This window comes from Podarcis cretensis, assembly GCF_951804945.1.
Source record: "Podarcis cretensis genome assembly, chromosome: 10".
Taxonomy (NCBI): domain Eukaryota; kingdom Metazoa; phylum Chordata; class Lepidosauria; order Squamata; family Lacertidae; genus Podarcis; species Podarcis cretensis.
In genome coordinates, this window is record NC_137179.1 from 64,276,311 (window position 1) to 64,301,207 (window position 24,897).

Below are 24,897 nucleotides of genomic sequence, written 5' to 3' on the forward strand. Positions count from 1 at the left end.
GGGCTCCACCGGAACATTGGTATATTCAGTTGCATACCAGCAAATTCAGGTTATGCCATCAAAGTTGACTGTTTTGTGCTAAGGAAAGTGATGAGAAAATGCCCCAAGAGTGTGAGGTTATGTCTGATGATGCAACATCTTCTAACCTCCCTGAAAACAAATCAGAATGAATGCCAGATAAATAGCTGTCTAAGAAATGAATCAGGGTGAAGGCTCAACAAAGTGGAAGCACACTTTGTCTCTTGTTTTTGGAATACAGTAGTTAGCAATAAAATAAAATAAAAACCTGCATATTTCAAATTTCATTGTGCTGTAGACCCAACAGAGATTGGAGCAATTAAAACGTTTCCTTCAAGACATATTAGTTCCATTGTAGCTACTGGTGGTCGTGGAGCTGATTAAGTTCAACGATGCCCCTGCGGCTGAACTCCATTAACAATCCACTCATCATGTCTTGAGCAATTGTTCGTACCATTTACATTAATAGCAACCTCAAGGGCCATTTTTGCTAATAGGATTTGTTTGTTGCTATTAAAAAAAAAAAAAAACACAACACATACAACACCCCCCCAAAAAAGAGCAATGGATGTAATCAACTTGGTGTCATTTGCAATCCTTCAGCAGAATGGGAAGGAAATTATTGGTTTCTGACCCCTCTGCATCCCATCATCCTCCTAGCTTTTGGAGGTAATCTGTTGAGAATATTTGGGAGGGGCTATAGGAACTGCAAGGGAGGTGGCGGCAGCGGTGGACGTTTTTCCAGAAATTGTCCCATCTCTGCTCCACTGATGGACACTTTCCATCAGCAGAGAGACACCAAAAGGATTCCATGCTGTAGGTGAAGTAATTATTAGTACTAAACAGCTTTGGCCTGTATACCTGAAGGAGCATCTCTACCTCCATTGTTCAGCCTCGGCACTCAGGTCCAGCTCTAAGGGCCTTCTGGAGGTTCCCTCATTGTGAATAGTGAGCTTGCAGGAAACCAGGGACAGGCCGTTCTCAGTAGTCGTGCCCGCCCTGTGGAATGCCCTATCACCAATAGTCAAGGAAATAAACAACTATCTGACCTTTAGAAAACATCTGAAGGCAGCCCTGTTTAGAGATGCTTCTAATGTGTGATGTTGTTGTTGTTGTTTAGTCATTTAGTCTTAACCGACTCTTCGTGACCCCATGGATCAGAGCATGCCAGGAACTCCTGTCTTCTACTGTCTCCTGCAGTTTGGTCAAACTCATGTTGGTAGCTTCGAGAACACTGTCCAACCATCTCGTCCTCTGTCGTCCCATTCTCCTTGTGTCCTTAATATTTCCCAACATCAGTATCTTTTCCAGGGAGTCTTCTCTTCTCATGAGGTGGCCAAAGTATTGGAGCCTCAGCTTCAGGATCTGTCCTTCTAGTGAGCACTCAGGGCTGATTTCCTTAAGAATGGATAGGTTTGATCTTCTTGCAGTCCATGGGACTCTCAAGAGCCTCCTCCAGCACCATAATTCAAAAGCATCAATTCTTCGCCAGTCAGCCTTCTTTATGGTTTAGCTCTCACTTCCATACATCACTACTGGGAAAACCATAGCTATAACAATACGGGCCTTTGTTGGCAAGGCGATGTCTCTGCTTTTTAAGATGCTGTCTTAAAAAAGCTTTGTCATTGCTTTTCTTCCAAGAAGCAGGGGTCTTTTAATTTCGTGACTGCTGTCACCATCTGCAGTGATCATGGAACCCAAGAAAGTAAAATCTCTCACTGCCTCGATTCCCCCCCCCCTCTATTTGCCAGGAGGTGATGGGCCCAGTGGCCATGATCTTTATGGTGTTTTAAATATTCTGCTGGGAGCTGCCTGGAGTGGCTGTGGCAACCCTGTCAGAGGGGCAGCACGATGGTGATAATCTACAAAGTCCTGAGTTAAGGCCATTAAAGGTGTTTTTGCACTTTTAAAAAATATGAAAATAGGATCCACTATGGGGCTGATAATCACCCAATAGGTTTCCTTCCTTTAGAGGAGGATTTTTCCTCAGTACTGCAGCAGGAAAGGGAAGAGATTCTGAGAATGACCAGGCTCCTCCCAGCAGATGCCCTACACATTAGATTTTAACTATAGATGTAATAAATTAAATGTACTGCTTACATCATAAGAGGATGCCCCCTGCCTGAAACCCTGGAGTGTTGCTGTCAGCCAGTGTCAGCAATACTGAGCTTGATACACCAATAGTTTGACATGGCATTAGGAAACTTGCTAGGTTCCTATAAGGAAATGACAGAAGAGAAAACACAGAAGAGAAAATCATGTTGGACATAACATTTTTGTGCACATTGGAGGAGTCTTACTTCAATGTTTGTTCAGAGATGCCCTGCGCAGATCAGATTCATGGAAGTCTCTTTGGAATGCAGACTCATGAAGCCCTTATATATTTGACCTACCTGGACCCAGCTTCCAGGATGCAGCATAGAAAGCATAAGACCTCCCCTTGCCTTCAGAGAGAAATATGGGTCCCTTTGCTATGTATGGAATGCCTCTCCCAATGTACTGTGATGTTTGCTGGGATTACAAACTCCAGTGTTGCAGGTTAAGCAATCCTTAGGTTTCTTTTTCTACAAAGTACCATTTGGTGTGGGACGCGGGTGGCGCTGTGGTCTAAACCACTGAGCCTAGGGCTTGCCGATCGGAAGGTCGGCGATTCCAATCCCTGCAATGGGGTGAGCTCCCGTTGCTCAGTCCCAGCTCCTACCAACCCAGCAGTTCGAAAGCATGTCAAAGTGCAAATAGATAAATAGGTACCACTCTGGTTGGAAGGTAAACGGCGCTTCCGTGAGCTGCTCTGGTTTCGCCAGAAGCAGCTTAGTCATGCTGGCCTCATGACCTGGAAAAACTGTCTGCGGACAAATGTTGGCTCCCTTGGTCAGTAAAGCGTGATGAGCGCTGCAACCCCAGAGTCGTTTGTGACTGGACTTAACTGTCAGGGGTCCTTTACCTTTACCATTTGGTGTGGACCATATTAAGGACCCACGGTCCAGAGATTGGTGGATATGCTGGTGACCTCACTCATTCCTCGAAGCAGGACTCAGCCTTCCTTCTCCATCTTCTGACATCACCAAGTTTGGAATTGAGGGACCCCCCACCTCTATAAGGGCTGAAACTTTCACTGAGATGAGCTTCAGTTAGCTCAGGTACAACTTCACATAGCCACTGAACAGGTCCCCTTCTATGATCTCCCCGCCACAAAGAATACATCTTATTTGTAAGCCATTTCTTCACACTCCAACAAGAGGAGCTGAATGATTTAACGTATTGTCAAGAGATGGCTTGTGATCATCAATTACTTAGCAGACTGGATCAAAGTACAGATTGCTTGGATCAGTCAATTACAGCCCAAATAGAATAAAGGCATTTCATTGTAATCAGGCCTTACGCAATTCAGCATGGATATTAAGGGAAATAAAGAACAGTCATAAATACATTGACCCACTTATCTCTTTATCTTTCTGCTTACTAAACATGAGCATTAAGTTGAAGCAAACCGATTTGAAAAGCAGAACTGAGCTAATTAGCTATACTGAATTACCAGAATATCCAAATTGGATTTCACTTCAAGGTTTAGTTGAAACTTATCTTAGCTTGAAGCTGATTCTGATGGGGATAATGAATGTATAGAAATAGGATGAAAAGAATATTTTGTCATTGCAAACCAGAGCTAAAAAGATATAGTTAAGGGACATTGTTACCACCCACTGACTACTTTGAACTCTTTGCACTGGTAATGAGCCTTATTTTACTTTTCATGGATAACCAGAACTGGGCTTTGACACAATTCAACAGGACCTAGTATTTATTTATCTGTCTATGGTATTCTTACCCACTTTCACCCTATGACTGAAGACTGGTTACAAAGCTAAAATACAATCACAAAAATAATGGATAACCAACAAACCATAAAACGCTGAAAGCATACAATGGGTACAGCTAGCAATACCATTTATACAGAAGGGAACTAAAAAACACACAACATACTTCCACTTTCAAAGGCCAGGGCAAGCATGTTGTCATGAGAGTACTGACAGGTTTCACAGTTCGGCGCAGCTCAGAAAACAGACAAGGCTACTCCAGCTAAATTGCAGTTAGTAGTTTTATTAGAGAATCAGAACAGGAAACATATGGAGACCGTCTTGTACTACCCACTTCACTGTATTCCCTCTTTGTCAGGCCCCTCACTCTGTCCCAAGGGACCCTCTCTGTCTCTGTCTCTCTCTGCTATATTTTGTGGATTAAACACTGGGTTCTGGGAGAGAGAGGAAGGCCTGTGGTGAAGCTGCTAAGTTTGACTCCTGTCTTTGCTCTTTGCTGTGGCACCTGTCTATTTCATCCTCTTCATCATCCTTCAAGCTCCCAGCCTCCACTACCTCTCAGCTCTTCCTCTCTTCTAGGGTGTGTCCTGTTTCCCACCACCAGGGGGGCTTTTGGTCAAAACGAGAGCAAGAGCATCAAGTCATACTAAGGACAATCCTAGCTGTGATCCAAAATCACTGTTCAAACAGAGTCCTGGAGAAGATTCGTTTAATTCACCGCCAATAGCAGGCCCAAGCAAAGCTCCAAGAAAGAAGGTTTGTCAACAATATGTGGATAGCTATTTGACTCTCAGTTTTGCATGGACTGGAGATGAAAATGTCCCTCAGCCTATGTGTTTGATTTTTGGTGAGAAGCCTTCCACTTCCAATATGGCACCAAACAAGATGGAAAGACATCTGTTGTCAAAACATGGAAATCTGACAAGCAAGAATGCTCAATATTTTGAAAGGCTTTTGGAACACCAGAAATGCCAATGAACATATTTTGGAAAATGAGTAAAATAAGATAAGATGCAATGTATATCTTACCAAGTGGCTGAATTGATTGCTCAACAGACAAAACCACATACGGTAGTTGAAAAATTGATTAAGCCTGCCTGTGGCTTGATTGTGAAGAATTTGTTTGGTGGTGATACTGAGTGACAAGTTATGGAAATTCCTTTATCTGATGATTCAATGTGCAAAATGCCAGCTAATATTGAGAAGCATGTTTCCAAAACTATGGAGAATTCTAAATTTGCCATTCAACATTGGTGGGAAAGCACAGTTGCTTGCCTACACCAGATGAAATAATTATAGAGTTTCTACTTTGCAATGAACTAGTAAAACATACCAGAGGACAAATTATTTTCCAAACCTTGTCTGAGTATTTGTGAAAAAAATGAGATTCCATAGGTTCTTGTATTGAAATTTGTACGGATGGAGTGTCATGTATGACAGAGAACAGAAGAGGCTTGGTGGTACACATCAAACATAAAAATTTAGATGTAATATCAGAACACTGTGTTTTTTACATAAAGGTAAAGGTAAAGGTACCCCTGCCCATACGGGCCAGTCTTGACAGACTCTGGGGTTGTGCGCCCATCTCACTTAAGAGGCCAGGGGCCAGCGCTGTCCGGAGACACTTCCGGGTCACGTGGCCAGCGTGACATCGCTGCTCTGGCGAGCCAGAGCCGCACACGGAAACACCGTTTACCTTCCCACTGGTAAGCGGTCCCTATTTATCTACTTGCACCCAGAGGTGCTTTCGAACTGCTAGGTTGGCAGGCGCTGGGACCAAGCAGCGGGAGCGCACCCCACCGCAGGGATTCGAACCGCCGACCTTTCGATCGGCAAGTCCTAGGCGCTGAGGCTTTAACCCACAGCGCCACCTGCGTCCCATGTTTTTTACATAGAGAGGCATTAATCACAAAAACCCTTGTAGCTGATTTGAAGATGCTTCTAGATCAGGCTGTGTGCATTGTGAATTTCATCAAAGCAAAGCCACTAAAAATGAATTTGTTTGCTCAAATCTGCAAAGACATGGAATCCAAACATCAGTGCCTAACTCTGCACCCTGAAATTTGCTGGCCACCACACAGAAAGGTTTTTAATCAGGTGTTGAAATTGAAAAACAAATTAAGAGAGTTTTTGGAACAAGAAGGTTTCACATGTAAGAAGTTCATTTATAATTTTGGGAATGATTCATGTTCTTATTATGCAGCTGCATAGTTTTATACTTTCTGAATGTCCCATTGTCATATTGTAAAGTAGTTGTGTTCTATGTTCTAAATCAGGCATAGGCAACCTCGGCCCTCCAGATGTCTTGGGACTACAACTCCCATGATCCCTAGCTAACAGGACCAGTGGTCAGGGATGATGGGAATTATAGTCTCAAAACATCTGGAGGGCCGAGGTTGCCTATGCCTGTTCTAAATCAAGCACTGCTAGAAGTTGTTTCTTTTGGTTTCCCAATGTATTTCTTATCAATAAAAGATTTGGTATGGCGCGAGCAAATTTTTATTCTGAACGTGTGGCCCAGAAATTGTTTTTGAGAGCCATTGGCTTAGAGTATCTGAGAAACATGGTTTGGGAAGCCTTTGAAAATAATTGGGCATATTTCCTGGATTATTAGTTTTCTTCACTGGGTGCATTTCCCAAAATTACCGCAGTAACATACATATGAAAAAGCTAGGAAATAATCCATACTCATACCTAAATTTGCATGGGCATCTATGTTGTGTATTTATTTATTTTTTGTATTATGGAAAATCCCCAGAGGCTGGTTCTTCAGTGCCATCTCCTGTGGTGAAACTTCCTTCTCCGTTTTCATCCCCGTGGTCAGATCAATATCTAAGTATGTCAGGTTTCTTTCCTTTCATATTGTTGTTGTTCTGAATAAATCACAATGGAGCAAAGCTTCCACACAGGGAAATGAGATGATTGTGTACATTTGTCCAAATATGAAAAGGGGGGGGGCTAATGAATTTCCTGCTTTATTATTTTTATCAGCATAGTGACTGCAAGGAGAAGACTCCAAGGAGAGGCATGGAATATGAGAAGTACTCAGTAAGAATAAATAGGAGGTGTGTGTGTAAAGGTGTTGAAAGCTATATCAAGACAATATATTAATAATATAGGTTTGTGGGGCTGGTTATCAGCCTTTAATGGAATCTATCTGGACTTATTTGGCTATAATTGCATATCTTACCATTATTAAGTATGTTTCAGAAAAGCAGATATCTTACAGAATTGGACTAATTTGCACAACCTTGAGATTATTTTATAATAATAGCAAACTTAGGCGCTGCATTAGGAGGGCTATGCTGCAAAAATCAGGCTAGTGAGAAACAAGAGGGAGGCCTCAACATACTTGGAGAAATCTCAAGCTTTGCAGAAAAAGAAGTATTTAGGGGGAAAATCTGGGAAAACCTTCTAATGAGACCAAGCATATTTAGTGGCCACAGAACACTGAGTGTCTATCAAAGCAGGTCTGGGGAACCACCAACCCATAAATAGGAACTGACCTGGCAAGCCTTTCTGGACACTGTACCAGACCCCTTTCTTGGTTGCAATGGTGCCAATATTGGTAATGGAATTAGGAGAAGCAATGGCAACAGAGAAGCACACCCAAACCAACCAACTGTTCCATGTTCCCTCCTCCACCAATGTTTCCTAGCTTTCCCTGCCTTTATGGTGGTGCAGCAATGCTGATAACAACAGAACACACACACACACACACACACACAAACACACACACACACACACACTGATCTTCTTTGGAAATGGGAGGAGTCTTCTGGATCACTCATTACCAGTGCTAGGAAAACATCGGAAACACTGATCTAACTTCTGAAAGTGCTCAGTGGTCACTGAAGGACATCCTGCCCTACACATCTTCCTCTTCACCTGATCCCATTGCTCTGTGGGGCTGGCACAGCAGTTGCGTCAGGGGCTGTTTTTGGAAGTGGGAGGTGAGCTAATGCTTCGGGACAAGTAAAAGGAGAAGGAGGAAAACAGGGTATGTGACCTTTATCCCCACCATACTGCTGGCAGTGAAAATCCCCATCAGTTGAACAGCGGGCGGAGGGGCACTAAGTAGCATGTGATAACATGTGTATGTATGTTAAGTATGTGTGATTCATAGAATGTTAGAGTTGGGTCGTCTAGTCAAATCCTCTGCAGTGCAGTAGTAATAATAATAATAATAATAATAATAATAATAATAATAATATATTATTTATACCCCGCCCATCTGGCTGGGTTTCCCCAGCCACTCTGGGCCGCTTCCACAAAGACCAAAAATACACTAAGATGCCACACATTAAAAACTTCCCTGAACAGGGCTGCCTTAAGATGTCTTCTGAATGTCAGGTAGTTGTTTATCTCTTTGACATCTGATGGGAGGGCATTCCACAGGGCGGGTGCCACTACCGAGAAGGCCCTCTGTCTGGTTCCCTGTAGCTTTGCTTCCCGCAATAAGGGAACCGCCAGAAGGCCCTCTGCGCTGGATCTCAGTGTCCGGGCAGAATGATAGGGGTAGAGACGCTCCTTCGGGTATACTGGGCCGAGGCCGTTTAGGGCTTTAAAGGTCAGCACCAACACTTTGAATTGTGCTCGGAAACGTACTGGGAGCCAATGTAGGTCTTTCAAGACTGGTGTTATGTGGTCTCGGCGGCCACCCCCAGTCACCAGTCTAGGTGCCGCATTCTGGATTAGTTGTAGTTTCCGGGTCACCTTCAAAGGTAGCCCCATGTAGAGCACATTGCAGTAGTCCAAGTGGGAGATAACTAGAGCATGCACCACTCTGGTGAGACAGTCTGCGGGCAGATGGGGTCTCAACCTGTGTACCAGGTGGAGCTGGTAGACAGGTGCCCTGGATACAGAATTGACCTGCGCCTCCATGGACAGCTGTGAGTCCAAAATGACTCCCAGGATGCGCACCTGGCCCTTCAGGGGCACAGTTACCCCATTCAGGACCAGGGAGTCTTCCACACCAGCCCGCCCCCTGTCCCCCAAAAATAGTACTCTTTTGCCCAACATGGAGTTTGAATCCTCAACCCTGAGATTAGGAGATTACGATTAAGATTGTGTGAGAGAGAGAGAAAATGAAAACTGGGAGTGAGGTGGAATAGAGCATCCTGGAAAATTGCCTTTCTGGCTGCCTAGAACAGGAGCGCTTTACACCGCAACACCCACATCCCCCACACCCCATTGTCCTTTTCTAATCTCTGAGTCTGTTATTGTAGAACAAGGCCTCGATGATTGATTCAATTCATGCACACACTCTCCAGGATAGTTGCTAGATAGTAGAACAAGGCCTCGATTATTGGTTCAGTTCATGCACACACTCTCCAGGATAGTTGCTAGCAACTTCCAGTATGTTTGGGTAAACAAAGTCCTGATATGCAAGCCCATTTATTTCAGTTTTCTTTTCAGAGTTAATTAGGAAGCATTAAGTATGGAGGAGGGCAGGGGGTAAAGAATTTTCAGAGACATATGCCAAGCAGTTTCTGCAGTAAGTCTAATTAGAATTACCTTTCTCAGACATGCAAAGAAGCCATCGCCAGAAGGTCATTAGGAAGAGGAACGCAAAAACCATTTAGGATTCATTTGGGTCCTGAAAAAACACCCCTAAGAATGTATTGTGTTTGTGTGCTTTTCTCTCCCGCTTTCATAACATAAGAATAAAGATTGATTTCCTAATTTACTTCTCAGGTGAAAGCAAAGCCTGCCTTTTCTGTTTAAATGTGTGTGTTTTTCCTAATGGTTTTTACAAACATTCCACTAAAAATGATATGACTCACCAGCTTTTTCCTCCACACAAATTTTCAGCTCTTAGCTCTTGCTCTGCTTCTCCCTGGGGTTCATACAGTCAGCTGCAATCTCCGCAAATCACCTTGTGGTCCTATAGATCTCTATTCAGGCACTGCTGTAATTGCTAAAAAAAATAACATCCTGATTGACCTTGCATACTTCCAGTTCATGAGATACATTTTTGATATGGCCAAATGCATTTGAATGCCCCAAACCATTTATCTCTTCTTTTTTAATGCTTGTGTAGTTCTTCTGTCTTGTCCAGCCATAAGGCTACTTTTCAAATGATGTTGGGTTATGTGGACTCATGAGAAAGGTAGGTTTAAAGGTGAACCTACCAGATCTGTACTACCTTTTGAAGTTTCCACTTATCTGAGGGAAAGCGTTATAGCGCTGGGGTAGGGCATCTGCTTTGGATACAGAAGGTCCTAGGTTCAGTCACAAACATCTCCAGGAAAGGCTAGTAAACAACCTAAAATCCTGGAAAGCCACAGTCCATCACTGTAGACCAGCGTTTCCCAAACTTGGGTATCCATCTGTTTTTGGTGTACAACTCCCATCATCCCTATCTCGCAAGTCCAGTTGTCAGGGATGATGAGAACTGTAGTCTGAAAACAGCTGGAGACACAGGTTTGGGAAACCCTGATGTAGACTACACTGAAGGAGGTGGAACCAATGATTTCACATAGGATAAGACAGCTTCCTATGTTCCCCAGCCAACTAATATGTATAAAAAGCCATATGTTAGGGTAAAGTGTGCATATAAATACATATATTAGTGAAATGTGCATATAAATTCATATATTAGGGGATGTTGCTTTGCAAAATATGCATACAAATGTGTATTAGGAGAAATTTGCACTACAGTGCTGGAGAACTTTCATGTGGACTCTTTAGAAAAACATTGTAAACTGATGTGGAAATGGGGAGGATTGAACTTGATTAGAAACATGAGAAAATGAAGGGGTGGGGGAAACATCCCTAGCCAGACCCGTGAAAAAATGTTCAGCCTCAATGGTTAACTGCAACATGCTCTGAGCTGAAAAGCAATGGTGGAAAAAAACCTTGGGAATTCCATATCAAAGAAGCAGAAAGCACCAAATATGCAGACCAAATTTATCAAAAGACTAATGTGGGCTATTATGTCATCCAACAACTGCTAGATGCCTATGCTCACTCCAAACCCACACAAACTGTTGCAGAACTGCTGGTAGTTCTTTGGGAGGCTGTAAAAAACCCTAGCATTTCTTATTTATTTTGGTGAAAAACTATTTGTGGAATTATTGGGTGAACCTGTTTCTCCTCCTCCTCATTTTCTCTGTATAAGATGTTGCATTGTAAAGTGTTTGTATTAAGCTGCCTTAAGAATGCGAGGAACAGGTTGGGGCAATAAACAAGGAAGTGGACTCAACTGAATACGTGGGGAGATTGGAGGTGATGTTTATTCTTTCTGTTTTGAAAATAGGAGGCTTCGATATGGAACATGAAGACAGAAGGTGAGTATATACTTCACTCGAGATTCACATTAAAAGATAAAGGTAAAGGTACCCCTGCCCGTACGGGCCAGTCTTGACAGACTCTGGGGTTGTGCGCCCATCTCACTTAAGAGGCCAGGGGCCAGCGCTGTCCGGAGACACTTCTGGGTCATGTGGCCAGCGTGACATCGCTGCTCTGGCCAGAGCCAGAGCCGCACACGGAAATGCCGAGATTCACATTACAGAACTGTAAAACAAAGAAAGTAAGATTCAATGGTCTTCTCTCTATGAAACTCCCTCATTTCCAAACCTCAGCCTTATAGTAGGAAAAGTAGGAAAAGTAGGAAAGTAGGAAAAGAATATGTAATTTATAGGTCTATGTATGACCACCCTGTTCTAATTCAGGGTCTGATTCAGCACTTTGAAGCAGCCCTGACCTGAGATGATCCAGGGCTGACCTAACCAAGATGTAGTTACAGGTAGGTAACTGTGTTGGTCTGCCGTAGTCGCAACAAAATAAAATAATCTGAAGAAGTGTGCATGCACATGAAAGCTCATAGCAATAACAAACTTAGCTGGTCTCTAAGGTGCTACTGGAAGGAATTTTTTTTATTTTGTTCTAACCCAGATGGGGAACCTTACACAATGTTTCATTTGTCTGCCTGCTCCCCTATGCCACCACCCTAATTGACAGTTCCAAATTTCTCTAGGTGAACCCAATCCAAACTAGGGTGACCAGAAGCTGACTCAACCCACCAGTAGGATCTAGTGGGATCCTGAAGTCAACTTGAATTGCCCTGATGCAATCCAAGATTCAGCCCCAGCTGGTGCACAGCCCTGGTATTTGCATATTTATCCAAACTGGAAAGCCACTTCCGAGCTTGGGAGGAGGTGGGGTTGCAGGCTTCACGCCCTCTCCACGTGCGCGGGGGCTATTCCCTGCCCCCACAAGATCAGGGGAATCCTCGGCCACGTCATCCACCCGGCCAGCCGGGGTGTGTGTGTGTGTGTGTGGCTGGCCCTATTTAGGGCCAGCGCGGCCAAGGCTCCCCCACTTTTCGCTGCGCCAGCCAGCTGATCTCTAATTGGCAATTGGCTTTATCCAATTGGTTTTTTGCCTACCTCGTAGCAACTCGTCACAACTCCGCGGCATTGGCAGTTAGACATTGGTAAAGGAGGGTTAAAAGTATGTGGGGGGGGGGAGGAAGCGCCATCGCCTTCCCCCACAGCAAAGGGTAGTCTGATAAAGGACTCGGGGGGGGGCATTGCCCTGTCCGAAGCCTATGGAGGTGAGGGCCTAAGGCACGCCTCCGAGCGGTGACCCTGGGGGAGCTCCTAGTTGACATGCCTCAGCAGGACTCCCCCTGCTGGTGTTAACCCTTGCCGGTCTTCATGCAATCGGGCTGAAGCCAGCTAGTCGATAGGATCAATGCCTAAGCCAATACCGCTCATTCCTGTAATCAATAAAGTTGTGGCCTATTTTGCCCATTAACCTTAATACTTGGTGTCCTGTGTCTTTATTTCTTCCTGGGGGGAGGCGGGAACTCGCCATGCAAGTCAATTTTTCAGCAAATCTCTGCTTTCAGATTTCCCCCCTCCAGTATAAATGCCATCCCTCAGAATCCCATGGAACATGATGTCATTGGAAATAAAGATTCACCCGAGACCCAAGTGAAAAAATATGGAACATTCTTTTTGATCCCCAGCATCTGTCTCTTTGGCAGATTCCTAAGACTCTTGTATTGGCATCTTTGAAATAACCTCTGCATCTGTCGTGAAGCAACTACCTTGTCCTTTCCTGCTACATTATTGTGCAGTGATTCAATTTGTTTCTGAATAATGTCTGTAATTTTATGTGATTAAAGCTTCAACACAAATCACCTAAGAGATCTCTAAACCAATCCAGCTATTGCAATGTGCGGGACTTATTAACTGTTGACAATCTTCCCTTGCCTGCCAACAAAATATTTGTTACAATAATAAAAAAAAAGGCTTACAGTTTGTAATTACCACCCTGTTCTGGAAGGATGCCATTTTCTACAGTTCTGGAAATCTCTAGTTATCATGCTCTAGAGGAGATTTTCAAAACGGTGTCCAAGTCTCTGGGACTTCAAGGCTGATCACACAGCAGGTGGAATGCCTTGCACAATTCATGTAACACCAAATTTTCAGTTCTAATTCTACAGTCCTTAGTCTGATCACATTTTAGGGATGGGGGGCAAATTCAAAATTCATTGCATTTGAAGGTGAGCCTCCCTACCTAATTTGCACTTTCTGAAACCTAATTTGCACTGTGCAAACCAAAGCACAGATTATCTTTCAGAAGTTGCAGCTCCGAATTTTGCAGTGAAGTTCTCCAGCCACACAATGTGTACAAAGTACACTAGAGTGAAATGTGCTTAGAAATACACATATTATGGAAAACAATGTACACAAATGCATTATATTGGGGAAAACTGCTTTGCAAAAATCTGTATATTAGGTAAAATTGCATACAAAATTGTGGATGTTCTCTCGAAAATGCTGATGAATTTTCATGAGGACTTTTTGGGGGGACAAACTGATCTGGAAATGTGGAGAACAGAATACATTATGCCCAGATCTTATGCACATTTAGTTTTTGTGATTTCAATTATACACCAGCAAGGTGAGATGCTCTCGTGAAGACAGGTTGTCCTGCAAGATCTTGCACAGGTATACCTACCCATCCCTGAACCATAGTGCTGAGCTGGCTTTCCCCAAGAAGCAAGGCTGAGAGCTTAAAATCTCTTTTCACACCAGGTAACCCCAAGTGGACCAGATGCTAGAAGACCTTTTAAGATGTTGACCTTGTTTCCATGGAAAGTCTGCTCAGTGTTCTGGCTCTGGGACTGGATAGGGATGCTCTCTCTCCTCTTCCTCACTGGTTGCCTTATAGAAGGCAGGCTGGCTAGCAATGGGGCAGCACCAGGGTATATGTATTCCCCTTGGAACTGAACCCCAAACAGAATAAGACTGGAAACTGAAATTGACCCATTTGCCCATCCCTGAATCCCAAATGGGTCAGTTCATGTAAATGGCATCTGGAATGCAGTGGGGGAGACTAATGCTATCCTTAGCACAAATCCTGAAAGGATGGTCCAGAGTTAGGGGTCAGGTGGCACATGGAGAGCTGCACTGATCATTGCAATGCATCCCTAATTATTGCTATTGTATAATTCTAAGAGTATTGTATAATTTTAGAATGTTGCATAATCTTTGAAGCAGGCATGGCTGTGACTATCATGAAAGTATTCTGCACTTCTGAATTTGCCACAACACTACTAAACATGGGATAGAGATAAATGAACTACTGGGGGAGAGGAGAATCACCCAAAATTGAATGGATCTCTGCCTAATTTGGGGTGGTTTCCGCTTCCCTCAGTAGCCCCCAGTGGCATAGCTTGGGTTGCCAGTGCCCGGGGTCAAGCAGAGGGGGTGGGAGGGAGGGAAATATGCAGAATACGCATCTGCATTCAACTGCCCAATGGCATCCACGTTGGCCAGGAGATCACAGCCACAGAGATAAGGAAAGAAGAGCCATTCCACTGTCTGGAGAGGTCACTTCCTGGTTCACATAGAGAAGAAATTTTCAACAGAACCCAGCAATGGAAGCACAAAGCTGTATTGTGGCAGCACTGGGTGCTGAAATTTTGCTCCCTAACAATTTGCACCTGGCAATTGCCCCTGCGGCTCCCAATTTTACGTCACCAGTAGCCTCTTTAGCATCATACCACATCCCCTTCACAAGACCTTCCAAAAGAGCTTTTGGGAAAACCAGGTGGCAGAGAGAAGGTGGATACAGTGGTACCTCTAGTTACGAACTTAATTTGTTCCGGAGGTCCGGTCTTAACCTGAAACTGTTCTTATCTAGAGGTGTGCTTTCGCTAATGGGGGCCTCTTGTTGCTGCTGCGCCGCCTGCACATGATTTCCATTCTCATACTGGGGCAAAGTTTTCAACTCGAGGTAACTCTTCCAGGTTAGTGGAGTTTGTAACCTGAAGCGTTTGTAAACTGAGGCGTTTGTAACTCGAGGTACCACTGTACTTTCCTTCTACAAACTTCCTTAAGTTAACTGATTTTAGGATTGTGTTCTACATTTCAAGTATCCAACACATCCCACCATGACCCCTCAACCTCACCATCGACCAGTGGACCATTGCATGTTCTGAAAGTTCTGAACCCAATCCTTTTTTATATCGAGCTTCATTGTGTTTGTAATTTGGCTTAAGTACTTTCCAGACATTTAGGATTATTTTACACAGGCTGTGATAAGAAAATGAATGAGCTTATACAGTTGGCATAATGTGGAGAGAGGAAATGGAACATTTAGCTGGTTATCAAGTGATAAATTCGTACTCTGTGTTTCAGCAATGATTGATGTATGCCAGGCAATCATATGCTTGACCCATTTTAGGAACTTCTGCCTGAATGTAGATTATTCCTGTCAGAAGCTATAAAAGTTTTGAATGCTGATTCCAGAGAACTCATTACCATACTTCTATTTGCCCCCCCCCCCTCCTGCTGTGTGTGGGATCATTGCTGGTGAGATTTCCAGAACTTCCTCAGACTACAATTTGATGACACTACTTACTGGTGAGTATCTTCATTGATTTCAGTTGAATAAGCCCACACTTACAAATCTGAGAATCACAGCTTGATGTGTTATTTATTTATTTCAACAACTGATACACTGCTTTAATATCGTAGTCTCTAAGTGGTGCACAATAAGGTCACAAGAAAGGAACAATAGACATAAAATCAGCCAAAATTAACCATACAAGTGCCCACTGAAATATGAATGCTTTCCTGAATGCTTCGACAGAGAGGAAACCTGTCTCAGTCAGTAAGGGGTTCCACATATTTGGACCCACAGTACCTAAATTTGATTCCAGGTGGATGAAAGCCATGTGTCAGAACCATTGGATGGCGGCTAATAGAGAATCCCCCAGGACTTTGGGTGGCATGCATATTTGTGGTATGATAAGGTTAAAGCACACAAAGCATTTAAAAATCATATTGTCAGGAAAGCATTGTTTAATGTTTGGATAAGATATAAAGATCTACTTGAAGGTAAAACCCCAAGGTGGTTGACACCGATGGAAGCAAAGGCTCAGAAAAAGCTCAATATGGAGGCCAAATGGCCGAAATATTGGGAGATTTTGGAACAAGAAGGAGACAAATTGAAACTGCAGAGCTTTGAGAATTTAAAAGATAAAGTGCGAGATTGGCTTCATTATCATCAAATAAGGGAGGCTTATAATTTGGACAAGAAAATTGGCTTCCAGGTGGAAAAATCAAAATTAGAAACAGAATTGTTAGATTCCAGTACTAAGACACTATCAAAAATGTATAACTTGCTGTTGAAATGGAATACTCAGAATGAAATGGTGAAATCTGCTATGATAAAATGGGCACAAGATGTTGGACATAACATTATGTTTGCTGACTGGGAACAGTTATGGACCACAGGTATGAAATTTACGGCATGTAATGCCTTAAGAGAGAATATTATGAAAATGATATACAGGTGGTACATGACACCAGCCAAGCTTGCAAAAATATATCATTTGCCCGATAATAAATGTTGGAAATGTAAAGAAAAGGAAGGTACATTCTTTCACCTTTGGTGGACATGCCCAAGGATTAAGGCTTTCTGGGAGATGATTTATAACAAAATGAAAAAGATATTTAAATATACTTTCTTGAAAAAACCAGAGGCCTTTCTCCTGGGCATGGTCGGTCAATTGGTGCCAAAGAAGGATAGAACTTTCTTTATGTATGCTACAACAGCAGCAAGAATACTCATCGCGAAGTATTGGAAGACACAAGATCTACCCACCCGGGAAGAATGGCAGATGAAGGTGATGGAGTATATGGAACTGGTGGAAATGACTGGCAGAATCCGAGACCAGGGAGAAGAGTTGGTAGAAGAAGATTGGAAGAAATTTAAAGTCTATTTACAGAAACACTGTAAAATTAAGGAATGTTAGAGGGAGATTGGAAGGAAGTTAAGTGGTTTTTAGCAATAATGTTGTTAAGGGGTACATAAAAATGGTTTGTTAACATGTAAAAATGTAAAATTATAATTTATTATGATAAAGTATCAAGATAAATGCAAAAAGGGTAAGAACTTGCTGAAATAATTATTGAACTAGAATACAAAAGAGGGAGGTGTGAGGAGGTCAGGGAAATAAGTAAATGAAAGACAAGATATGGAAAGATTGAAATGTTTTTAATTGTCTTTTTATTCTTTTTTGTATTTTGTACTCTTTTTTGTTTTCTTTTTGTCTTTTTTATTTCTGTAATTTCTTTGAAATTTTAATTATTTTTTTTATTTTTTTTTAAAGAGAATCCCCCAGGACCTTGGTGACTGGGTGTCAGGAACTGGGCAGAGGAGGAATGGTGGAGTCTGCCTCCCCACCTGACCCTTCCAGAGAAGAAGAAGACAGTTTAGAATGACAACAGGGGTTTGAGGAGATCACAGCTCAGAGGAAGATGAGGGGGGAAGTTGGGAAATAATGGGAGAGGAGAAGGAGGCAGAGCAGGAGCAGCTGGCTGACAGGTTATCACTAGGAAGCCTTCCACAGCCACCATCTCCCAGAACCTGGCGAGCCTTAAAAGTAGGAGAGCAAAGAGCTCAGAAACAAAGGGTCTTCAGTGCCACCCACAGAAGAGATGACAAATGAGAGAAGGAAAAGGGAAATTGATTGGGACAACACCATTATTCTAAGAGGCTGCATTCCAAAGCCTCTCGCTGTAAACATTGAATAAAAAGGAGATGGTAAGGGCTTTTCCTTGTCTTATCCGTTCCTGGCAACCTGCTGTGAGGGTTGGTTCCTCTGCAGCCTGACATTGGGCAGGGTTACAAGGGAACACACAGTCCTTACGGTATCCTGGACTCAAGTTGCAAAGCACCACATTGTTAAGGTGGTAGGCACAGAGGAGACACCAGTCTCTAAAAACTGAGCAGCACAAACTGCATCCCAAGCAATGCCACACTGATGGTCGCAGGTACGATCCCATCATCTCCAGGTAGGATTGTGGGAGACTCCTGCAGGGAACAAGATGCTCACTGTCAGTGCAGACAAGAATGGGGTAGGTGGAGTGATAGTCTGACTCAGTATAAGGCAGCTCTCTAGGTTTCAGTAAAGGTAAAGGGACCCCTGACCATTACGTCCAGTCGTGACCGACTCTGGGGCTGCAGCACTCATCTCGCTTTATTGGCCGAGGGAGTCGGCGTACAGCTTACAGGTCATGTGGCCAGCAGGACTAAGCCGCTTCTGGCGAACCAGAGCAGCGCACGGAAACACCGTTTACCTTCCCACCAGAGTGGTACCTATTTATTTACTTCACTTTGACGTGCTTTCGAACTGCTAGGTTGGCAGGAGCAGGGACCGAGCAACGGGAGCTCACCCCGTCACGGGGATTCAAACCACCGACCTTCTGATCAGCAAGTCCTAGGCTCTGTGGTTTAACCCACAGCACCACCTGCGTGTAAAAGATTTTTTTATATATTAAGAATAATACGTATCATACAGAATGAATTCTGTTACTTCCCTTTTCTTCTGAGATCCTCGTTTCCCTCTGCCCACCTCCCATCCATGCTGCTGCTTTAGTCTGGTTTGAAAACTACACAAGATTTATATGTGCTGTACGTGATATTGGCACAGTGATACCAATATTCCTGATAAAAAGATAAAGTGGAGAATTTGCACAGGCTTTTTTCCAGCCTCTGAATGAAATGGAAGGAACTGTATAAAGAATATTGATGCGAGTAAAACAATCCCTTGTATGCCTGTAATGCAGTGATCAGATCACCAATAACTCGACTTTTTAAACGACCATCACAGAAGGTCACCATTTCAAAAAGAAGTCAAATAATAATAATAAAAAGACTGTAAAAAATAATAATTGTCGGGTGCTGTTCTTGAGGTCAGTTTGGGTGGCCAAGCAAGGATTAAATAGCTTCTGTTTTTACTCTCAGTCCCGAAGCAACAAATGTGTTTCACAGTTTGGCCAGTGATTTTTTCAAATACATTTTTTTTAAAAAAATAATGATTTTTTTTATTAAAGATTTCTTGGTTCACAGAAGTATACGCAGTGTCGCTTTTTTAAAGTTACATTTTCTACAGGTCAGTTTCATTTGTTGAGACATTAGTGGTACATTAGGAAGAAAAGGGGGAAAGAGGTGGAGGGAGCCATGGTGAGTGGGAGTGGGGTCAGGTGGCGATGTTTCTGTTTTACTTAATGTATCTCTGGGGTTTTGTGTCAGTATCGTTTGTGCAGATTCTCTGCTATTCACTTGTGTTCCTTTGGTGGTGAGAGAGGTTGGGGTTGGCCTAGGGTGTGGTTGCTTGTTTGTGATTGGCTGTGGTGAACTTTGTTTTCATGTGTGTGGGGGGTGGGTGGGTGATTTTGAATCAGGTTAGCCATATTGATTCGTATGCTGTTGGTGGATTCTGGTCGTTGTATTGTTGGGCTGTGTATGTGATAAAGGGGAGCCATACTTTGTGTGTGAAGACCCCCAAAACCACCCCCAAATGAAGACACAATAGACACAGATTTTAGTTTAAGGTATTTGGCATTAAGTTTTGGGCACAACTTTATTGATTACAGCATGTGAGTGGTTGCTTAGGCATTGGTTCCAGACTCCCTGAACCTGCACAGTGGCAGGAAAAGGACCGACAACTGGGCACCACCATATGTCAGTAAGGGAAAGCATCCTGGGGGAACGAGAACTCCTTCGATCTCACAGCTCACCCCAAATGCTCCCAGGGGCTCTGGCGTGGCCCTAGCCCCTTGACAGGGTTCAGACAAAAGCAAGACGAGCCCCTGGATTCCTTTAATGAAATTCCCTAGCAGCAGCAATGGAGGGGCAGGCACAGCCAACCACGTCCCCTCCCCAAAACATTGAACCAAAGGCCTAACCGCCAACCTTACAAAGTTGTGACGATTTGCTACACGGTAGGCAAAAACCAAGTGGCAACAGCCAATCAGCCAAATGGCAAAATTCCTACTGGGCCCCTGCTCCAAAACAGACACCTTAAGAACAACCCTAAATATAGGGAGAGGAGGGTGGGTGATCCGCTGTATGTCGCAAGCAAGTGAAACTCTGCAGTGAATGTGCGGCAGCTTAAGTAGCCCCTCAACCGCCATTAGCCAACCCAACTGACCAAATTTCTGCCCCAGCAACAGAGGGGCAACCAATGGGCTGTTGTGGCCATCCAAACAGTCTCACCTCACAACAGGGAGACAGTTTCTGGTGATCTCACCACAACACATGCACTCCATGATGGAGGACCCAACCTCTCAGAATAGCTTATATGTTTTTTTGTTTTGTTAAAAGCATTGGATGTATATCCATGCATGATATATGAGCCAACAACTATTTGGTCATGGTAGGATCACAGAATCAAAGAGTTAGCAGTCCAGCCCCTGCTCAGTGAGGCACATGCAGGAACACAGGAAACCACAACTTCTCAGACTCAGTTTAAATACTTCCAGTGAAGGAGTGTACACCGCCTCTCAGGGTAGTTTGTCCCATTGTCAAACACAATGGTTCCTTGTGCCCATTGGTATTGGTGGGGTTGAAGGCAGGGAGGTAACAGCTGGAGGAACCAGCACCATTGTTAGGCTGGGCCAAAGCCAATGAGGGGCAGAGCCAACTAATTTGAACTTTCCTCGGTTCCCTTCCCTGCTGAGTTCCATAAGGACAATACTGACATTATATTTGTAGCTGTATAAATGAGTCCAAAATATCTGGGGAAGTCTGGAAGAAGAATGGGCTGGGAAGTAATCAGACTAGTGACCCATTGAAATATTTGTGGGAATGTTCAAGGTGGCAGGAGAGAATATTTTTTTTTATTAATATCCTTCCTAATTTGCGATAGCAAGTTCCTTTACTTAGCAGAGTGCATTCCCCTTTTTATACAGCAGAAAACTTGTTGCAAACTCGTGTGAGTTTCTTAAGACAATACGCAATTCAATCTGGCTTGTCCAGATTGAAATGTGTTGCAATATTTTCCTGGTAAGACCCCTTGAATCCCTCCTAAAAGAATAAAAACACCACAGTCTCATTCATAAGCAATAAAAAGAAAGTTTACTCACGATCAGGCAGAGCACAGAGTGATCCCTAAAGGCAGGTTTTAGGTTTAAAGTTCCAAACATATACAAACAGGTTGACCCCATAAGGGAGATTTACATAGTGACTGCAGGCTAGCAGTCCAGCAGTTCACAGGATAAAAGGAAGATGGAAGAGAGAGTGGCAGCATGCCTTGTCCTTTTACCAGGTCTGGATAGGTCACGCCCACCCATTAGTCACATGCAAGGAAGGATGCTCCACGCCAGGAAGAACAGGAAGTTTCAACTGGCTGGACCAAACATTCCTTTGCATGTCCACTCTAGCAAAACAAGGAATGTTGTATTTGACTGCTTCCAGTGGATGACATCCCACAATATTGCCATGTTACATATGGGATAATATATATTTATGAGCTAATCAGACTCTTACATGAAACATTAATTTTCAGGTCCACGTCATGAGAGACTGGAGTGTATTTTACATATGGAAAAGTTTTTGTCACAACTTGGGAGGGATATGACTTCCATCTATTTTGATGCCTTTTTGTGATTCCCATTTGTGGGCGTTTTTAATACATGCATCTGGATCTCCAAATGAAACGAAGATTACTTCTCGAGTGCAGAAAGGGGAATTATAGAAAAGAGTCTGAAGTAGTGAGTGATAGTGCTTGCATTCCAAAGAATGGAGATAAAATGGAATCTGGGCGTACAAAGTATCCCCACCGGCATCAGTGTGCTTAATTTTAAAGGCATGCTCGAATAAAGTTTATGAAAATAGAAGGTGGTTCACCATGCCTGATGGAGCCGAGGCAATGTTCAAGTGCGCACACCCCTCTCTGTCTTCATGAATAAGGATTTATTTGTTTTTTTTGGAAACTCGGTGCATTTTAGCTCCTCTTAATACATTTCGCTTTAATAATTGAGCATGCTGAACCCAAAGTTGTCACATGAAGTGGAAACAGGGGAGCTTTGCGAAGGAATTCTTCCTCAACTCTGGAGCACAGCTGCAAATGGCCTGATTATGGCTTCCCCATATGCATCTTCTTGGCCACTGTGAGAACAGGATGCTGGACTGGACAGAACTTTGGCCTGATCCAGTGAGACTCTTCTTATGCTCTTATATAAATGTTGTACTCAGACATGCATATAATATTTACTGCAATATTTACTACAAAACCAGACTCATAGGCTAGAAGGGAGCTTACAATGGTCAAAACTTTGTTAGGGAGTTTATTAGTTCTCAGGGTGGTTTCCAATGAAGAAATTTAATTAGTGCCATTGGTACAGTTGGACTTCACTCATCTCTCTCCATGTGCATGGTGCCCAAGAAGGTTGTGGGGAGAAACCTTAGAACAGATTGGGGGGCATGGAAGAGGAGAGGGATGTTCTGTTACACAGCCAGAAGTCCTTGCAATTACAGAATTACTTCTTTGGATAACACCCACAGAGTTTGGCATGGCAGGTAAAGGTAAAGGACCCCTGGAAGGTTAAATCCAGTCAAAGGCGACTATGGGGTTGCGGTGCTCATCTTGCTTTCAGGCCAAGGGAGTCGGTGTGTGTCCACAGACAGCTTTCTGGGTCATGTGACCCGCAGGACTAAACTGCTTTTGGCACAATGGGACACCAAGATGGAAGCCAGCTGCACGGAAATGCCGTCTAACTTCCCACCACAGCGGTACCTATTTAGCTACTTGCACTAGAGTGCTTTCGAACTAATAGGTTGGCAGGAGCTGGGACAGAGCAATGGGAGCTCACCCCTTCATGGGGATTTGAACCACCAACCTTCTGATTGGCAAGCCCAAGAGGCTCAGTAGTTTAGACCCACATTTGCCATGGTATAGGGCATCATACACACTCGGAGCAGTCTGCTTGCCAGACAACGCCCACATGCTGGAATAATGTTAATGGAAGTGGCATAATTCTTGGCCCCTACCCTACCCTGGAACAATCTGCTACTGGGAGGCCCCTTCTATAGTCTGACAGTGCGGCAGCTGTGCCAACCTCTCAAGGTGGGGCTGAGGCCTTGAAGCAACACCCCAAAACCTCCTGAAGGGATCCTCTTAATGTGAAGTGGAGTGACCATCTCCTGCTTACCCGGCTGTGGCTAATGCCCACCACACACATTCTTTATTATGGCCCAAAGACCCACAAAAGCAGTTTTGAAAGCGAAACACAGCAGAAATACAGAGAAAACATTCCAAAGCAGTTACTATGTTTTATCCAGAGCATGTTGATTTCTAATTCTTATTACCTCCAAGAGAAATTTTGCCACGGCCAGGGTAATGTCATTTGTCTTATCTTCAAGAAGATACTTGAGATAGAAGGTTTCAGAATGTCCAGTTAAATTTACCAATAAGGGTTTAATTAATTGATCCCCGGCTTGTTCACACAGCCCACAGCGTAGTAAGATATTCTTCGTGCAATCGTCGGCCAGTGAATAAAAGCAGAGTCTATTCTGATAAGGTATACCAGTCAGTCTGTCGTTTAGAACTTCAGATGGAAATACATTTAATCTGGCTACCATGGAGAGTTGTGACAGGTATTGATGTAAATCAATAACTATGAAAAATACTGCTGTGGGGAATACCTTATGATGTGCAGTTTGGTCAGTGCTGTGAGCAGGGCTTTTTTTCTCTCAGGGGGAACTCACAGGAACTCAGTTCCAGCAACAAGGCAACAATCAGGTGGGCTCTATTGCCATTGTAAGAGAACAAGGGAGGTGTTCATGGTGAGTTCCAGCACCTCTTTTTCTAGAAAAATAGCACTGGCAGTGAGAAAAATTCATTTCCAGACCCATCAAGTGGGAATTAGCCTTCTTACATACCAACCACAACTTTAGACAGTGAGTAGGGAAGACTCTGCCAGAGATAAGGAATGAACCACTACTTTAGGTCCTGGAGCATAGAATGGATCAGAGAGAGCAAAGTCACACCCACACCATATATTTGAAGGACTTTTATGCCACTTTAACAGCCATAGCTTCCCCCAAAGACTCGTGGGTACCATAGTTTGTCTCTTAATAACTTTCAGCAGTCTTAATGAACTACAGTTCCCAGGATTCTTTGGGGGAAGTCATGTATGTGGTGCAGTAGTGTTTCAAATGTGTGGTGTGGATTTGACCTAAGTTCCTTCTCAGGTCTGCTCTCCAGCCCTGACTCCTTAAAGCTGCCTAGTGCTGTTGATCTGTTCTTGGAGGAGGAGGAGGAGGAAGAGGAGGAGGAGGAGGAGGAGGAGAAGAAGAAGAAGAAGAAGAAGAAGAAGAAGAAGAAGAAGAAGAAGAAGAGGAAGAAGAGGAGGAGTTTGGATTTGATATCCCGCTTTATCACTACCCAAAGGAGTCTCAAAGAAGCTAACATTCTCCTTTCCCTTCCTCCCCCACAACAAACACTCTGTGAGGTGAGTGAGCCTGAGAGACTTCAAAGAAGTGTGACTAGCCCAAGGTCACCCAGCAGCTGCATGTGGAGGAGCAGAGACGCAAACCCGGTTCACCAGATTACGAGTCTACCGCTGTTAACCACTACACCACACTGGCTCTCTGGAGGATGACATTTTCTATTTTTTTAAAAAAGGTAAAGGACCCTGGACAGTTAAGTCCAGTCAAAGGTGACTATGGAATGTGGCACTCATTTCAGTTTTCCGGCCAAGGGAGCCAGAGTTTGTCCGCAAACAGCTTTCTGGGTTATGTGGCCAGC